This window comes from Anastrepha ludens, chromosome 2 (assembly GCF_028408465.1).
Source record: "Anastrepha ludens isolate Willacy chromosome 2, idAnaLude1.1, whole genome shotgun sequence".
Taxonomy (NCBI): Eukaryota; Metazoa; Arthropoda; class Insecta; order Diptera; family Tephritidae; genus Anastrepha; species Anastrepha ludens.
In genome coordinates, this window is record NC_071498.1 from 88,022,468 (window position 1) to 88,040,539 (window position 18,072).

The window sequence follows — 18,072 nt, forward strand, 5'->3', positions numbered from 1 at the left end:
AACAGTGCTAGTATTACTCGATTTTTCAAAAGCATTTGATACTATTGATCACAACATTTTACTGAAAAAATTGTGCTATCACTATAAGTTTGGAGCATTTTCTCTGCAACTAATAAAAAGTTACCTTTCGAATCGGCTACAACAAGTTAAGTGTGGCGATAACTACTCAAGTCTAAAACCAATTACGTCAGGTGTGCCGCAGGGCTCTATTTTAGGTCCAATTTTATTTTGCATTTTCATTAATGATATTGTTGAGTGTTGCCAAAATTCGTCGATTCACCTCTATGCTGATGACACCCAGATCTACCTGTCAAGGCCAATAGGTCTTATTGAAGATTTGATAGCAAGGCTTAATGAAGACCTCACACGTATTTCTAACTGGTCCAAATCTAACAACTTAAAATTAAATGAGTCAAAGACGAAGGCGATTGCTATTTCTCATTCAAAGTATGACCTTAGCTCTTTGCCGCCAATATTACTTAATGAAGTAAATATTAACTTTGATGACATAGTAACTAACCTGGGTTTCAGAATAAATTCAAGACTATCATGCGTTGACCATGTAAACTTTGTTGTAAACAAGGTATATAATATTCTTAGAAAGCTATATTGTACTGCCTACTTACTGCCACGGCAAACTAAATTAAAACTTGTTAGATCACTCATTGTTCCTCATGTATCATACGCTGAATTAGTATATTGCAGGCTTGATAATAATTCGAAACAAAAATTGCAAATCGCTTTAAATAATGCAGCGCGTTTCGTGTTTGAAAAAAGGAAATATGACCATATATCTGTCTACTCAAAACAGATTCTCGATCATAACCTCGACTCGTATCTCAAAATACGCTCTGTTTTGTTCCTGCATAAACTAATATACACACAAAAACCATTGTACATGTATAAAAACATTAAACAATGCCAGTGCACCCGAACATTGAATCTAATTGTTCCGACTTACACTTACTTGGAATCAGAACGCATGTTCTTTGTCAGTGCCATTAAACTATGGAATTCTATACCAACTACAATAAAGCTTATAAAACAAGCAAGGTGTTTTAAAACTGCAGTTTCTAATTACTTCTAACCTTTAATACCCCTTTCCTTCTCCCATTCCCACCATCTTTCTCTTCTTCTCACTTACTACTCTAAGTTTTAGTCAATAAGTTTAATAGTTAAAATAGTTTTAAATCTAAGTAGTATTTCTATGTATACCATCCTCGTATTCTAGAATTATAAGAAGATGTACTACCACAAGACTCTGTCTTACTATGTACAAAACAAATCAAATAAATTGAAATTGAAATTGAAATAAGCTATACTTTTATATAAAAAAAAGTTGAAATAAAAACGAAAAATATTCAAATCCAATCAAAATGTTGAAGTGCTTTCGTAGTTTCGAAATTGCAAGCATATAATTAAAAACGTTTTCAATTTCTAACCGGCCTCTTAAGCGCGCTGTGCGTGAACTTTTCTTCTGGGTAGGCATTTCGGTCTCTTAACTACTACTATGAGCGAAATTTGCTTAGCCGCACATTGATTCGCATCATTTTGGAAAAATATATTATATAATAATAGAAGTAACTGCGAATAAAATGTCTTCAATATACCTATTTTTATTTAGAACAGATATAGCTAAAATTACTAAAATTTCAAATTCATTAAAGGGAGAGATGCGAAAATGTTGTAAATATAACTCTCTCTCAATTACAATTGATTGTGCGCGTAATTTGGTTAGACGCCTGCAATTAAAATTCGAATATAAATGTATTGATAAAAAATATTCGTATATTGTGCTTTTAATATGTTTTTGAACAGCCATTCTTGTTTATAGTATGGAAAATTCTATTTGGGATTGAGTCAATTAATTTCCGCAGTGTTTCGTTTTTGTACCGTTGAATACTGGCGACCATTTAGATACACACCCCTTGAAATTTTGCTCCAAACACTTTCAATAGAATTTAAGTCAATACTTCTGACTCACCAGTCAAGCGGGAGTATCGAACGGGAAGAAAAGAACTCCTTTAACTAGTAACGTTTCTGTTGAAATGTAAATTCAGTATCCGCGTTATTGTCCAAATAGTCAATGAGCACATCACCTAACATCTCATTATATTTTTCAGAGTTAATTTTTGTCGTAATAAAGCATAGTTTCAGCTTTCTATGGTAAGAAAACGCTCCTCATATCATGAAGCACCCACCTCTGGAATTCCGACTCATTTTTGGTGGATTATTTTGGCAAATATCATACCAGTATTAACTGAAACCATCAGGGCTATTTAAATTAAATTTTTTTCCCAACCCATGTGATTGAATAAGTTGGGGTCGTTTTAAAAGTTTCTTGTTTTCAGATAAAATTTGTTAAACTCTTCGACTTTCAATTGGAAATTATAATTTTTTTACTATTTTTGATGCCCTAAGTCGATTTTTAGGCGATTCGTTTTTAATAACATTGCACTAGTATCGAGATGTTTTTATATCGTTTGAATCGAGAGTCGAGTGATTTCCCTTTTCCATTACGACAACGCACCAGCTCACGCTTCAGCAGTTGTTGTAGAAAATGTATGCACCCCCTTACTCTTCAGATTTGGTTCCTTCGGATTCCTAGGATACCTCGGACTACTATTTGTTCCCCAATTTAATGAAAGGGAAAAAGATTTTATTCAAACGTAGAGGTAAAGCCTTATGTAAATCCTTATGTAAAATAAAGTGTGCATGAGAAAAATTAAAGTACAAACGAATTTAACAATACTTGAAGCAGCAATGCCCTTCACTTTATTAAGTGACCGGGGATTAACTCGCCAACACGCAGGCGTATTTTTTGCCTTTGTAAAAATAAAAGTGCAATTATGAAAAGCACATAAATATTTTCGTGTACACCACATAAGTGTATATTCCACATCGCACGCATGCCGGTTATTCTGCAAATATGTATGTATATGCGCATTATGGTGGAGCAAAAAAAAATCAAAAGTGGAAATATTGTTATGGAAAGGCAGGCAAAAGAGTTTACTCTAGGAACTCTCACTGGATACTATAAGGTGAATTGTAGTTTTCATTATAATATCAGCAAACTAGTATTGGCAGAATCAAACAATCGCCGTTTTTGCCAGTTGGCCGATGAAGCGTCGGAAGATGAAGACTTGCACACCCAGGGATGTGATTTCTAATCATTTCGAGATATGGAATAAAAGCTCGGAGGAAGTACCTTAATGTATTAGAAGCCTTCAATTATAGACTTGCGGTCTAGCACAATAGACCACATTAGAGTTCGCAGAGAAAAAGCTATATTTATGTTGTTGAATTGTTGAAAAGTATTGAAGGCAACACCTACTAGCTAGTAGAGCAATCAAAATTATAAATACACCATTTTAATACGAGTACTTTATATCTCATATGAACGCCCAAAAAATTTATTTCGATCTGTCAATTCATTATTTATTTACAAGCTATTTGAAGTTGACAAGTCAATGGAAATAATTAGAGACCCACAGAACCCAAAAAAATGTGTACAGCTTCAACAAAGTGGTCAAACTTTGGCCGACGATTTCTTTGATTTTTTTTATTTAGAAATATTAAAAACTTTCATATTTTGTAACATTTTTTGAATACTGATATCAAAGGTCTCATCTTCTGAAAAAAAAGAAACACTTTGAAATATCTATATGCTACTCCATCGAGAGTTCACTAAGACTAAGTATTGAGAACTAAGTGTAGTTGATCAACCCTAGTAAGGTGAAACTACCAATAACAAGTTATTAAGCCCTTGAAAATAATCGCTTCCGTTTCGGTTCGGCTTCGGCCGACTAAATATAAAATTGTTGATACCATAAGCAACTTACCTTAATAAGTATGTACTTCAGAGCTTCCGGAAAATCAGTATAGGTGTTAAATTATTTGAGTATCATTTGAATAAGTGTACTGAAGTTGAAGAGATTGCCGTGAACTTAAATGCAAGAGACAGCTTTATTTTTTGATTGCCATACAACAGCCAATCATTAAATAATATGGATCAACGCTTTTTCGTTTTTATTGTTAAAAATTTGTATGTAACTAACCTAAAAAGTTGCACAAATTATTGATGTACACATTTTTGTTGGCGATATTTAACAAAGTCCACGCTAAAATCGAAAAGAAATTAAAAAAGTAAGCCATGTATATACAGGTAGTACAGACCAAACAACTATACTATTAATATATATAACCAAATAGGCTTGTAAAACTACAATCTTCATATACATAGTAGAAAAGCATTTGATACTTTGCGAAAGTCACACGTTGAAACAAAGACATCCAAAGCATTGACAGCTTTCTGGCAGTGCAGGGGTGTCTTTGGGAAAATGTGGGGTCTACCTATGCCTCAGTGGTCTGCATGAGTAGACTCTTTCTCGTTGGAGTCAGGAGGACCTTATTGCAACTACATTGTGACCATCTGTTACACCGGAACTTTTCCGACTACTTTAGGCCCGGCATTAGATGTTCTGGTTGGTCTACCACCACCTAATACTTTCTTCCAAGGAGAAGCCTTGAAGGACATCTGCCGGTGGAAACACCGTGGGAACTGGTACGGCCCCTGTCCGGCATTGGAAAACAGAGAAGGCATGGACTTTGATCCAACGATTCTCTCCATGCCCCTTGACTCCATGCCATCAAGAGTCGTACTATAAAAGAGATACAGTGTGGTGCTGTCAGAGGCTCAAGTGTGGTCAAACTCTGAAAATGAGTCCGGCAAACTCTGTTTTCGCATTTTCACGGATGGTTCCAGGACCGAGCACGTTTCGACTATGGGGTTTACGTGGAGTCCAGCGGGACAAAACTTCACTTTGCATTTGAAAGGCATCCATAATAGCCTGATGCTAACATGGGTCCCGGGACCCGTGGGTATCGTGGGTAACGACCTTAGCTAGGCCAACTACTTTGGCCCGGAGCCCGTTCTGCCATCCCTTCTGCAGCCATCAAAGCTACGGTTAGCAAATGGGTTACTACAATCTTCAAGCGAGCTTGACAAGCTAAGAGAGGCTGCAGAAGGACTAAACTGATGTTAACTGTCATGTCCGACCGACTGTCGTTATGCAGAAGGGACTGCAGGCAGAGAGCTGTCCAGCTTGTGAACAGGAGAATGAGTCGGTGGACCTCTTTCTGCCTCGCCTTCGCTCGAATCAGGCTTGAGGTCTTTGGCACTGATGTTTTAAGAAGCGACCACCTTGGCTCCTGGGCACCACAAGATCTACTCAGATTTCTTCGGAGGTCGAGTAGATTTAAAGAAAATTAAAAGAAAATTCGAGTGCAGTACAATGGAATTAGTGTTGTCTGAGTGCTGTACTTGCTAGTTGTTCCTACAAAAACAAAAAACGAAGGGTTGGCAAGTCACCAGACGCCAGAACAACGCATCCAAATTATGGAGAGTTACTTTGAAAAACAATAAAAAAACAAATATGCTCGCGAGGTTCATAAAGCACTGGCATCATCATCGGGCCTTATTGCTTTCGAAATCAAGAAAGAGCTGTCGTTACAGTAAATGGCTAGCGCCATCGAGCCATGCTTACTGAATTGTTGTTACCAAAAATTAATCAGCTAAACATCGACGGCATTTGGTTCCAACAAGACGACGCAACTTGCTAAACAATGCGCTTAACAATCGATTTTGCATCACAATAAAAATCGTTTTCGACAACTGCACTGGCTGCTAGGACCTCAGTCAAAGCTCTCGCTGCAAAACAAAACCTTTATTTACAAAACGACAATTGCAACAATTTGGAAGTATGGTATAGAAGTTTGGGGCACAGCTTTTAAATTCAATTTGACAATACTGCAACGTGCCCAGTCGAAGATATTTAGGTCAATAACGCTGACATTCACCGCGACTTAAATATCGACACAGAAGCAATACAAATTGCGAGTAGCAGGCACATAACATAAGCAGACTTCTGACGCACACAAATCTGACTGAGGAAGCTTCCTGCTGAAGAAAAATTCAATAAGAAGAGACTTAAACGAAAAACCCCAACAGACCTCTTGTAATATAATAATAAGAAATATGCTTATGTAATTCCCTAAATTATTATAGTAAATATTTTACAAATACACTACATATTTCTAAATGATCCTGAAGTGCAATGGCCTTACAGTATCACTTAACTATCCAAATATCTTTAAAACAAATTACTTATTGTTAATATAAAATTACCCATATACAACCATTGAAGGCGTACAACCAGATTTATTGAAAAAAGTAGTCAAAAATTGGACTTTTTGAATCGTAACTCTTAGCCATGGCGGAAATATTCCAGATATTAAGTCCAAACAATAAATGCATGAACCTTTGTTCAAGCTTTGTTCTCAAGCTCTTAAAAAATATCCGATACAACTATTTGAGTTGTAGTATAGCTTAAATATCGATTTTATCAAGGGTGAGAAGAATACTTAAAATTTGTCGCACTATGCTAATGATTAAATCCGATTGATGATGATTTGCCGATTAAAAGCCGAAAAAATCAGTGTTAAATATATATTATAATTGAATGAGAATTACTATTTACTTATACATTTAAAAATAGCCTTAGGGCTATAAAACAAAATTAAACAGATGACCACTGGTAGCCAGCTGTGGGCATATCCGTCAAACGCAAATATTGCATAGCCTTAAACAAACACAGACAGATGTGTTTCGAAATTTTTTGTACAATATATTTTTTATAATTAACCATTGCACATATGTGGGCGGAAATTATTTTCATTTCTGCACTCTAACTACATTTTTTTGTTTCACATTTTCATCCGTAGTGACAAATTGGCATGATTTATATTTAATAGCACAAATGTGTGAATCAATTTAAAATGCAATTTGATATCGCAGCATAAACTAGCATATGTACATGTAAATAAATGGACATATTCAAACATATTTTTCTACTAATATATATGTACTTATATATACCTATATGTTATTAAATAACAAAAACTGCGCTAATTAACCCTCTACAAAAACTCTTCTAAAAAATTTTAATATAATATTTTTCTTCGGGTACAACACATTTAAGCGGTTCTGAGTATTTCAGACATGGTCATGAATTTTTCGAAATATAAGTTGAAAAATTTTGTATAGAGGGAGAAGAGAAAATTGTTCCGTTCTTTTTAACATGTAACGAAAATTTTTCTTTCTTAATTTTTAGGAAAAATATGTTTTAACAAAATTTTTTTGCTTTTGTTTAAAATTTTTGTGGATAAGCTCTTTTGATATTTTTATCTTATTTTACCTTATTATGGGAATAAGTATCCGTCCTTTCTTAGCCAAAGTTATGAATTATTTAAACAATTTAATAGTACATGATATTATCGAAGTCTGTGCCATTGGAAGCTACAACTTTACTCCATTTTTTAAACAGTATACGCACTCCTCTGACGAAAAATTCGAGTTCTTTTGACTTGATCTAGTCATTGAGCCAGTTTGCGATGCTCTCATAAGAAGTGAACGGCTCTTCAATAAGGGATGACTGCATTGATTGGAACAGAAAGTAATCCAGACACAGAAGGTGCACTGCCTGGGTAGTACCGCGGGTGGGGCAAGATTTCCCAATTCAGTGCCTCTAAATATTCTGGACCGATTTAGGAACGTGTCATTGTCATGAAGCAAAATCAGTTTGTCATGTCTACCGTCTCATTCCGGCCGCTTTTCTTTGAGATCTCGATTCAAACGTATTAGGTACAGTCGGTAATGATCGCCAGTGATGGTTTTAAATGGTTTAAGAAGCTCATAATAGATGAAACCCTTCTGATCCCACCAGATGCACAACATAACCTTTGAAGCATGAATATTTTGTTTCGCTGTCGATGGACTTGATTAACCTGGCAGGCTTCACTATTTTCAACGCTTAGGGCTATCATAATCCATATCATGATCAATTTTTCATCACCAGTGACGATGCGACGCAGAAAACCTTTTCTTTTCTGCTGTTCAAGACACATCTCACACGTCACCGAACTTCTCCCGATATCTCTCTCCTTCAATTGATGTAGCACCCAGTTCGCTGCTTTCTGTACCAGCTGCATATTTACGCTTGAACCGAATGTCAAGTACTGCGATCGAGACCTCTCATATACACCTTCAAATCACCAGTATATTTCTAGAGCGAACACAAAAATAGTATCAACAGCCACACCTCTTTTACGAGGGTGGAAACTTATTCCCATACTCAATAATTTATTAGAAAAAATCTACTTCTTAGAAAAAATATTTTTTCGTCTTGTAGAGAAACTATTTTAATATTTTTATTAATTAAAAAAAAAAGTGTTTTAAATTTTTTAGGAAAAATTATAATTATATATTATTAACTTTTTTGAAATTTTTTCATTAATAGCTGAGATTATTCTCAGTAATCTCTGAAAGTTTCATAATGAAATTCCCATAACTTTTCGAGTTGTATTCATATACACGCAGGGAACTAACAAGTTGGTACTCGTAAATTACGCCCGTTTTCAAATCGATCGAAGAGTGGTTACGTACATTAATTAACTAGACTTCCTCTTAGTTGGTTGTCCATGTAAACATTCTTTCTTACTTAAATAAACTTAACGCTCTTTAAGTAATAGATATTTCTGTGGTCGTATATTTTTGTCATCAACATAGTAGCCTTTGTTTAATTTTTATGCTAATTTGCTTTAATGAAAATTCTTAACATAACTGTTTTTATGAAGTTAAATAAAAAGTATCGCCAATAAATATAAGATAGATAAATATGTGAATGGTTTAAGAAACAATTTGAGTTTTCCCTTATGTCGAAATAAGCTGCTATTGTGTACGACCACAGATTTAATTTAATTGCAAGTAAAGCAATGCTTATTTCTCTTAGGATCATAAAAACAAATTAATAAGTTTATACATATGCATTTTCATTTCTCATCCATAATTATTATTTGATATAAATTTCGATGATGATGTGACAAAAAATACTTTTTTTACGCCCCTTTAGTCATTTTTTACATGTTCCCTGAGGTCAGCTGAATTCCCTTTTCTCTAGATTTTAGTACTGAAGTGTTGAATTTTCTCGGGATTCGAAATTTTACTTCTTAGTCCCAAGTCATACTCGCACCGCAAATATCACTTTGCCTAATATCCCCAAACCAACTCCACCTAATGGCTAACGGTTTCTAAAATATGCTCTACCAACTGTGCTTATTGTCATAGAGCCAGTTTGTGACCTAGAGGAAGTTTCTTCTCTCTTATTTAAGAAGCAGATGGCACAATTTACGGGGTTTATTGCAATAAAAATTGATCATAAGTACTTTTAACCTAAATGGACTTAGAAGTTGAAAGGAATTAAATATAAAAATAAATCATTTTACAATCGTCACTGGAATTCTAACAGGGTAGATTAATATACTCCGGTAAAACTTGCAATTTCTGTAAGAAGTCAAATTAAACCGCCAAATATGGGGTGGCATCGTGCCTTGTACTGATTCATAAGTATCGCAAACACCTGGGTAAATATATTTTAGTAAAGGAGAAAATAAAACTCAAAAGAACAGAACAAATTCTAAAATGTGCGAGTTTCAAGTTTCCTTGGGAGTCTTGTAGTTTAACGGAATCCTATATGAAATAGCAGACAGGAACTTAAATATACAACGCACGCTCGATAATGTGAACGCTCTAAAACGTGAACAAACATTTTTGTACATTGACTACTCTAAAACGTGAACAAACCCAAAAAGCTCTATAACATGAACAATAAATGTTACAATTATTTGAATGCAGTTTACATTGATCTCAAGTAATTCTGAAATTGGGGAATCCCCTAATTATAAAATAGGCATTTTATTCGTAATTGCATGTAAGGAGTAAAATATTTCAGTCGCGGTTTTGGTTTTGGAAAGAGTGTTTCGTCTTATGTTTTCTGGTGAAAATTAGTTCTAAAAAACCCGTGTGCTTGACATTAGAACAAAAGGCTATTTTAAAAAAAGGCTCATCTGTGATGATTTTGGCAAAGAAGTACAAAATCAACAATTTGTAACATTAAAATGAAGAAGCAAGTGATTTTAAAATGCGTAAACAACACGTGTTGTGGACCTGGAAATAGAAAAACACTGCGTTCTTCAGAGTTGCCCAAAATGGAGTGAGCTCTTTATCGTTGGTTTAACCGAATGAGAGATAAAAACTGGCCAGTAAGTGCTCTAATGTTGAAAGAAAAGGCAAAAACACTGAATGCAAAATTTAAAGAAAATGAAGCAAACTTCTTCGCTAGTGATGGATGGCTCCAAGGATTCAAGAAGAGGTACGGTATACGTCTTCTTAAAATATCAGGCGAAAATCTGTTTGAGCAACCTCATCCGTTTAAAGAAAAACTTAAAGCTAAAATGACCGAATCGGAGTTGTGCAACGCTCAGTTATATAATGCTGACGAGTCGGGGTTATTCTGGAGACTTTTGCCAGAGCCACGCGTCAAGTTTGGAGAAGAGAGCCCCAGGGGTAAAGTCCGAGAAGCAGCAAATCTAGTTTTTATGCTGTTCAAACGCCGCTGGATCCCACGAGCTTAAGCTTTTGGTAATTGGAAAGGCGAAGAATCCACGCTGCTTTAAAAACTTTCAGTGTCGCACCGACTATGAGAGCTCGAAATCGGCCTGGATGACGTCGGCTATTTTCAAGCAATGGTTTCATGAGTCATTTATTCCACAGGTCAATATTCCTTTTAAGTTGTTTCCGATTTTTAAGATTAACTGGTTGTTTTTTAAGGTTACATCGTTTTTAAAGGAGAAAGCCTTACCAATTAAAGCTCTCCTCCTAATGGACAACGCTCCTTCTCACCCAAATGAAGCTCAACTGACAACGGAGAATGGGTAAATTTCGGCAATGTTTATGGCACCAAACGTTACTCTTCTCATTTAACCGATGGATCAAAATGCAATAAAAATCACTAAGTTGCATTACAGGAACATCATTTTAGCTTCAATAGCAGCGACAAAGTCTGATTTCTTCGAGTCGTTGAAAAAAAAAACAGCTATAAATATTTTGGATGCGGCTTGGTTTCGTGTTGGTGAAGCAACATTGGCTAAGTGCTGGAACAGTATTTTAAATTTTGCGGTAAGCAATGATGATCCCGAAGATAATGTTCCATTGGCAGTTTTAAAAGAATAATGGGGAGCTGAGCTTCGCACCTTGATGAGCAACACCGTCGATCTCCTTAGTAGTTTAAATCCTGAGGTTCGTTCGTGTTCGCAGATATGCTCAAAGATATGTGTGTGGGTTATTGATACAACTTTTTTTTATTAAAAATTTCAGATTGAATTCACGTTACTAGCCATTCATGAATGGAACGAAGATATCGAGGAGGGCAATGCAAATGACGATCATTAATGACAGCGTATTAGAGCAACTGGAGAAAATTAAGCCGACTGAAGCAGTTGAAATTTTCAACAAGACGTTAATATGGGCTGCTCATGAAGACGTCGATCAAAATGATATGAGTGTGCTAAGACGGTTAAGGGAGAAAGCTATGCTTCAAGTTTTAGAAAAACTGAAGATACAAAAAAAGATGATGGATTTTTTTAAATATGACTTAATTTTCAATTAATATGTAACGAAGACAAGAATAAAATGTGAATTTAAATGTGAAAAAATATATTTACTTAGCCTTTTTGGGCGTTCCAAAACGTGAACACTTTTGTTAACGTGAACTGCCTTGGTTTGAATTAGTTCACGTTATCGAGCGTGCGCTGTATACGATTTTACGTAATTAATTTCCCCTAAAGCGTAAATTTTACCCCAGTACCATCAGGTGCTCATAACGCATTTCATATATTATACTATGAGTACCATGCATTAGGAAAGTATAAAAGATGATCGAAAAGCTTTCGCACTATCCAGAGTCTTTTCATGCAGGGCATTCGTTTTTCCTCTGCTTTAAGCTAACTGGAATTTTCAGCCCAGCAGCCATGCAGAATATAATGTTGCCACTCTCCTTCACTTTGAATAAATAGAGAAAGACAGATGTTTAGTGTTAGTTAACATAAGTTTGTGAATAGCTAAATCGTTAGTGCAAACGGAAATACTGTAGACAAAAATTTACAAAAACAATTGTCGAATCGTTGAAAGTTAGTGAATCGCACTACTGTTTTGGTTAACAAGTCGATTATCGCAAACTCGACGACAACAATTTTGGAGCTGTTAGAGGTGCGGTGGAGAGAAGTTAGTGAGCCCTCGAGCATTGGATTGACGATTACTTCGGAATATGAGCAATCCGTTCCATTTGGCTCTAGTTGAGTTGCAAAACCTTTTCCCGTTAACACCAGACTTGGCTGAGAACCTTCTTTTTGAGCTTGGCAGGCAACTTAAAGGTTCCATAACATCGACTGCAAAAAGGTAAATTTTGTAAATTTAAAGCTTATTCGATTTTAAATTCCGCTTTTGTATTACTAGGTTCTAGTTCAGAGCAATGGGGAATATTCATCATTCAGTCGTCCGTTGGCCGCCTCATGCATCACGTAACAGACTCAATTAACGGTTCCATATTTTGAGCAGAGTTGAGATTTTCTATGACCTAAGCGGCAAGATGTAGAAGAAACTTTTGATGGCGTTGTCCGGCTGTGGAGGCGTTCGGAATTTAAGAACAGTCGATGTCATCCTAAAGCAATATACAAAAAGTACTAAGTAAGCATGAATTTCAAATAAAGTTAGTGAATTACACTGCAGGTTTTTGGCGGATATTTGAATATTTCCTGTGTCTAAATGCTATGTCAAAGGCACCTACACTATGGATTAAATACATTTTTTATATAGTAGGCCCTAGAATACTATGGATTACTTATATACGCATCAATCTATTACAGAGTTTTAGCTTTTGATTTTTGAGCCAAGTACCCAAGTCATAGTATTGAATGTGTATTAATTGTATTCAACTGGCTGTACAATTGTACACGTAGGTCGAGATTTAGGGAGCGTATAAAACTAGCGCGATTTTTGTGAGTCTGCCCAGGAGCTTTATTTTGTTAAACAGCGGTGGCTGTGCGAAGGTTAAGCAAATAACTTAAAAATATGTTTTTGTATTTTGAGCGAATAAAATGCATTTTGTGAGGTAATAATGAATGCAAATTGAATGGAATATGATTATCTGTCGCATCATCACGTCACCAAATGCATCGCCGGACATAGTGACATGCTGAAAGTTAGAGTGAACGTTGTGAGGTCGATGCCAACTTAACGAATATAACTCAGCAAATATGATGGACCATCTTTATTTGTTGGAATATCGGTTATAACTTGGTATCTCCCAGTGCATTCCTGAAAAACTTGCTCCCTTTTTATTCATATTCAAACCGAAAAGCATATCAATAATTGAAGACTGCGCCTGCATCTGTTAATGCTGTGTGCGACACTGTGTACGTATGAGTCACAATTCTGTTATCACAAGCAGCACGAAACAGGTGCGGCATCAATTAAATATAAATTTTTGATTATGAGCGCATGCTTAATGATAATGGCATTGTTGACAGCTTCATTACTTCCTGGCAAATATGCAAAGAGCCATACTTATACAAACAGTTGTGCAAAAAAGGTAAGAAATAAATTTGCAAAAATATATCTTTATTTATGTTAGGCTGTTGATATTACTAACAAACACTATATTTATTTCAATTATGAAGGTAACGGAATATGCTCTCAACTTTTAGAAGGTTACCGCAAAAGTCGTCCTAGAGTGTTAGTAAAAAATATGCATGCTTTTATACAATTAAATGTTTTGAACAAATTTTTTTAAATAATCTTTAAAATCAAACAGTTTTTGACATCTTGTCATGTAACCAAATTAATCTCTAATAATATTCTTCAATATCTAGGACGACTTTCCCGAGCTGTATAAGAAACCCATCCTACACTTATCTGGCGAGTAAATATTTAAATCAATATATAAGCGATCATGAAGGATTAAGTAGGTTATATTATTCCCATATTACCCAAATACTTACTCGTATACTTATATTCATTTACAGACCACAAAGTAATGGTTGGAGAGTTCCGAAGGTAAGGCTTACACTGGCACTGCTTCTGGGCAGAACACGATAACAGTGGACCTCACAAAACACAGAAGGTGCAGGATATGGAAACTATAGAATAATACTAAGGACCAAGGAATATGCGTGTGTCTAGAGGTGAAAGACAACTACAAGGTTTGGATTCAATCATCAAGAAATAAATAAAAAAAAAAAATGTATTTCTTTTGTTAGCCAAAGTGGCAGTAATATCATATTGAACGACAATGTTCAGAATGTAAGGGCTCTATGTTTTCGGTAACATTATGTGGCCACCGTAGCTGAATGTGTTGGTGAGTGACCACCATTCGGAAGTGCACGAGCTCAAGACGACAGGTACGAAACACACATTAATTTAGTTACGAAGTTGTTAATTGTTAATGGAGAACAGTTGTTGCTGATAGCGGTCGCTGACGGGAAGCAATGACAAGCCTCCGAAAGTATTCATGCCACGAAAGTTTTCATCATAAAAAACCCTCTGATGTTTGGAGGTGACATAAAGTCGTAGGTCCTTCCACTTGAGGAAAAATATAAAAACGCACACCCCAAATCGGAGAAGGAGCTTGGCTTAACACCCAATTAGGTGTGTAAGCGCCAATTATATATGTAAGGCGTCATATATAAGGCGTACAAAGGTGTACATATATACCAACGCCTTTTGTGTGCCTTATATGTGACGCCTTACTTCTCCCATCTCTAGTTGTAACTATTTCGCCTACGATCTATGATCCTATCAAAGTGGTCAACGAGTACTCGGTACTGACAAAAAACATTGAACTACATGTAATCGTACGACTGTCTAGGCTTTATTCTACATTTCTAGCCTAAAAACGAAAAAATTAACATTGGTAGTTGAAAACAGTTTCATTGTTTTTCAAAATATTTGTGTCCAGCCGCGTTTCGAGGGCGTTTCTTAAATTGTATTTGGTCCTGAAAAGTCTGATTGAAGCTTGTCATACTAATTCCCAAGGGTGCCTCTTTCTCGCGAAATACCACATTACGATTTTGGGTTACGAGTACCAATTAACGTACAGCATCGATTGTCTCTGGCACAACAACACCTTTTGTACGGTCTTCACGAAACTCATCCTGCAAGGATCGACGGCCACGCTGGAACTCATTGTGGCAGCGTTTCACAGTGGCTAAGTGTAGTGCTTCAACGCCAAAACTCGAGGTAAGTTGATCAATACACTTACGTCTCGATAATCTAGGACAAAAATCATAATAAATTCTCGTACGAAAATTTTCACCAGTTAATCCCATCTATTGGGCGAGATGCATTTTTCAATTCACTGAAAAAGGAGCAAGTAAAGCTCGTAAGTGAATACGTCGAATAGAAATTTATGCAAAATACCAAACTTTTGGCTCAAAATATACAAGACAGCCCTCGTAATAGATAGATAACTCGAGTGGATAACTTTTGGTATTTCTTTCTTGGCCGGTTAAAGTTATAATTTTCTTTAAGCTTTAGCGCATTATCAATTTGCTGAGCGATTCAGTTTAATGGTAATTTGTATGTTAGTTATGGCTTTCTCCCTTTCAGTCTTTGTAGGCGGGAACCTAAGCGATTTCTTCTTATTTATATTTCATAGCTAAGTAGAGTCAAAACTTTAAAAATACTAGTAATTTCAATGGATTTTGTGACAAACTTTCTCATTTGCAGACATGGAAATGACTGCATTTAATTAAATGTTGCAATAAAACTATCCCACAAACGAAAAATGTAAAAATTACGAAGAAAGAAGTAACGGTACTTCGCCTTTTTTGATCAAAATATGAAAAAATAATCAAAAGGCAAACCTTGGAGTACGAAGACAAGGAAGGCACCATTTTCATGCAAACAAATATTAATAGCATAAATGCTAGTGCGGTGAATTGAATTTCGCGTAGTGTCTGTATGTAATAACTGCAGCTATGTATTTATTAACTGCCGCGTCGGGAATTCCGTAGTCGACTTCTAAAATATCTAACTTTTAAACCACTTACTATGGATAACTGTTTCAAAGTTACCCATTGCTCAACCGAAAAAAATATGCTCAGAATTGTTTTTTACAAATTCCAGTTTGAACAAAAGCATTATATTGCCATTATGGGCCATTCTGTTTGTTTATTGAAAGCGAGAAAATGAGCATTTGTGCGAAAAAAAGTGCTAAAAGTTAATGATGTGCGAATTTTGGTATTATTTTTGAACTTAACCAAGTAAAAAATACAATATAGTTTAAAATTATTGCAATTTATGTAAAAATGAGAGATTAAACCAAAAGGAATGTGAAAGATCAATTAACTCTCTCAGCCACAGTTTTAGTATGATGACTTTATAAATAAAACAATTTGATATTTGGTTTAATAAGGCTTTAATTATTAAGAAATTTTTTTTTTTACAAAAATACCTTTTAAGGCTTTTGAGGTACGAGCTGGTTAGTTTAGTAACCACTGTGGCGTTCAGCATAAAACTAATCTAAGCAGTAATGAAAAATAAAATGTTATGTAAATGCAAAATACATGAATAACTTATTTCTTATGAAAATTTGCGAATACAAAGGGGGACTTTACAGGTGCTACATTGCCAAACAGTATGTGCTGGACTTCTTTTAGTGCTGCATTTCGCGCATCTTCGTGAAGTAGATCGCTCTGGCTGATGCATATTACTTTCCGTGCGTAACTCTGTCGGAACTGAAGGCTTATGACGTTTTATCAGAACTGGTAATGGTGATGACGGTCCACTGAGAGAACGTCTGGAATGCTTGCCGTTCTTCGCCTGAGCTGGTGCTAGTATGCCTTGGTAAACACTTCTGCGAAAGTCTTTTGTATCCAATTGGTACAATTGGGGGTGGTGTTCTTTCTGGATCTCTTTATATCCTAAAAAAGCATTCACAACTACGCAGTCCAAGAAGTGAAAAAAAAAATTCGGTGCTACCATTTGTGCGACTTTCTGTCGATGGCATAAGTACTTTTCAACTGGTCGAATTTATCAACATAGTTCATGCAAATGTTTACTGCATCACAGCTTCAGAACATGCTACTTCAGTCCTGTCTCCATTGCGTTCTCTACGAGTAACAACACCTGCTTTCGTTGGATCTTTATAATTGCTGAGAATGAAAACTGATCTTTTGTCTTTCCACTTTAGAACCGCAACGTTCGTGTTACTGACCCTGTAATCATACTGTCCCCGTGACAAATCTTTGCCTTCTTTTAGTTTTGGCAGATTTTTGCGATTAGAATTGGCAGTGCCACATGCTAATATATTGTCTTTTCGCAGATCGACTTGTAGAGAATAGCTATTAAAATAATTATCAAAAAATACTTTATGATTTTTATGTTTTAAGTTTTCGCAAAACTGACGAACCACCTTTCCACCGAGATCAACCTGTACCTTGTCACCTTCTTTTCCAGTATATATGTCGAAATCTAAACAGTATCCGGACTCTGCACATTTCATCCAGACTTTGTATCCGCGTTTTAATGGTTTTTTTGGCATATACTGTTTCAAATAATTGCGGCCCTTGAATTTTATCATACTTTCGTCTATAGCAACTTTTTCTGAAGCATAATAGTTTTTGTCAAAATTTCTTTGCAGTATATCCAAGAGAGGTCTAACTTTGTAAAGCTTATCATAATTAGCAGCGGTTTTATTGGGCATCATGTTGCTATCATTCAAATGCACGTTATTGAGAAGCCAGGCAAAGCGATTGAGTGGCATAAAAGACGATATGTAAGGATCATGCAGGTCAGGGGCAGAAGACCCATCACCAAATTTAGAGCAAGAAATACTTCTATTTCTTCAGGCGTAGTAGGTGTATATGGCGTTTCTTTTTGCGTGGCGTATAAATTCGTTTGGAAGCAGATTATTTCAACTAGATCCTCTGACCAAAACATGCGAAATAATTGTGTTGGTGTGACATTCTCCAAATCAATTATATTAGTCGGTACACCTCCACCTCCTATATACTCACTTGGCTTTTCCATTTTGGAGTGTCTCTTCCACTTAGGTTCCACCACTTCAGTGTGATTATGACTGGCAAGACTAAATTCGACAAAGGAACGTCATCATCCGA

The 18,072-nt window shown here is 35.7% G+C and overlaps 1 pseudogene; it reads left to right on the forward strand.

Annotated features, from left to right (window-relative positions):
- Positions 1–10,387: 10,387 nt before the first annotated feature.
- On the forward strand, positions 10,388–17,258 carry LOC128869652 (jerky protein homolog-like; annotated as a pseudogene).
- Positions 17,259–18,072: the final 814 nt, after the last annotated feature.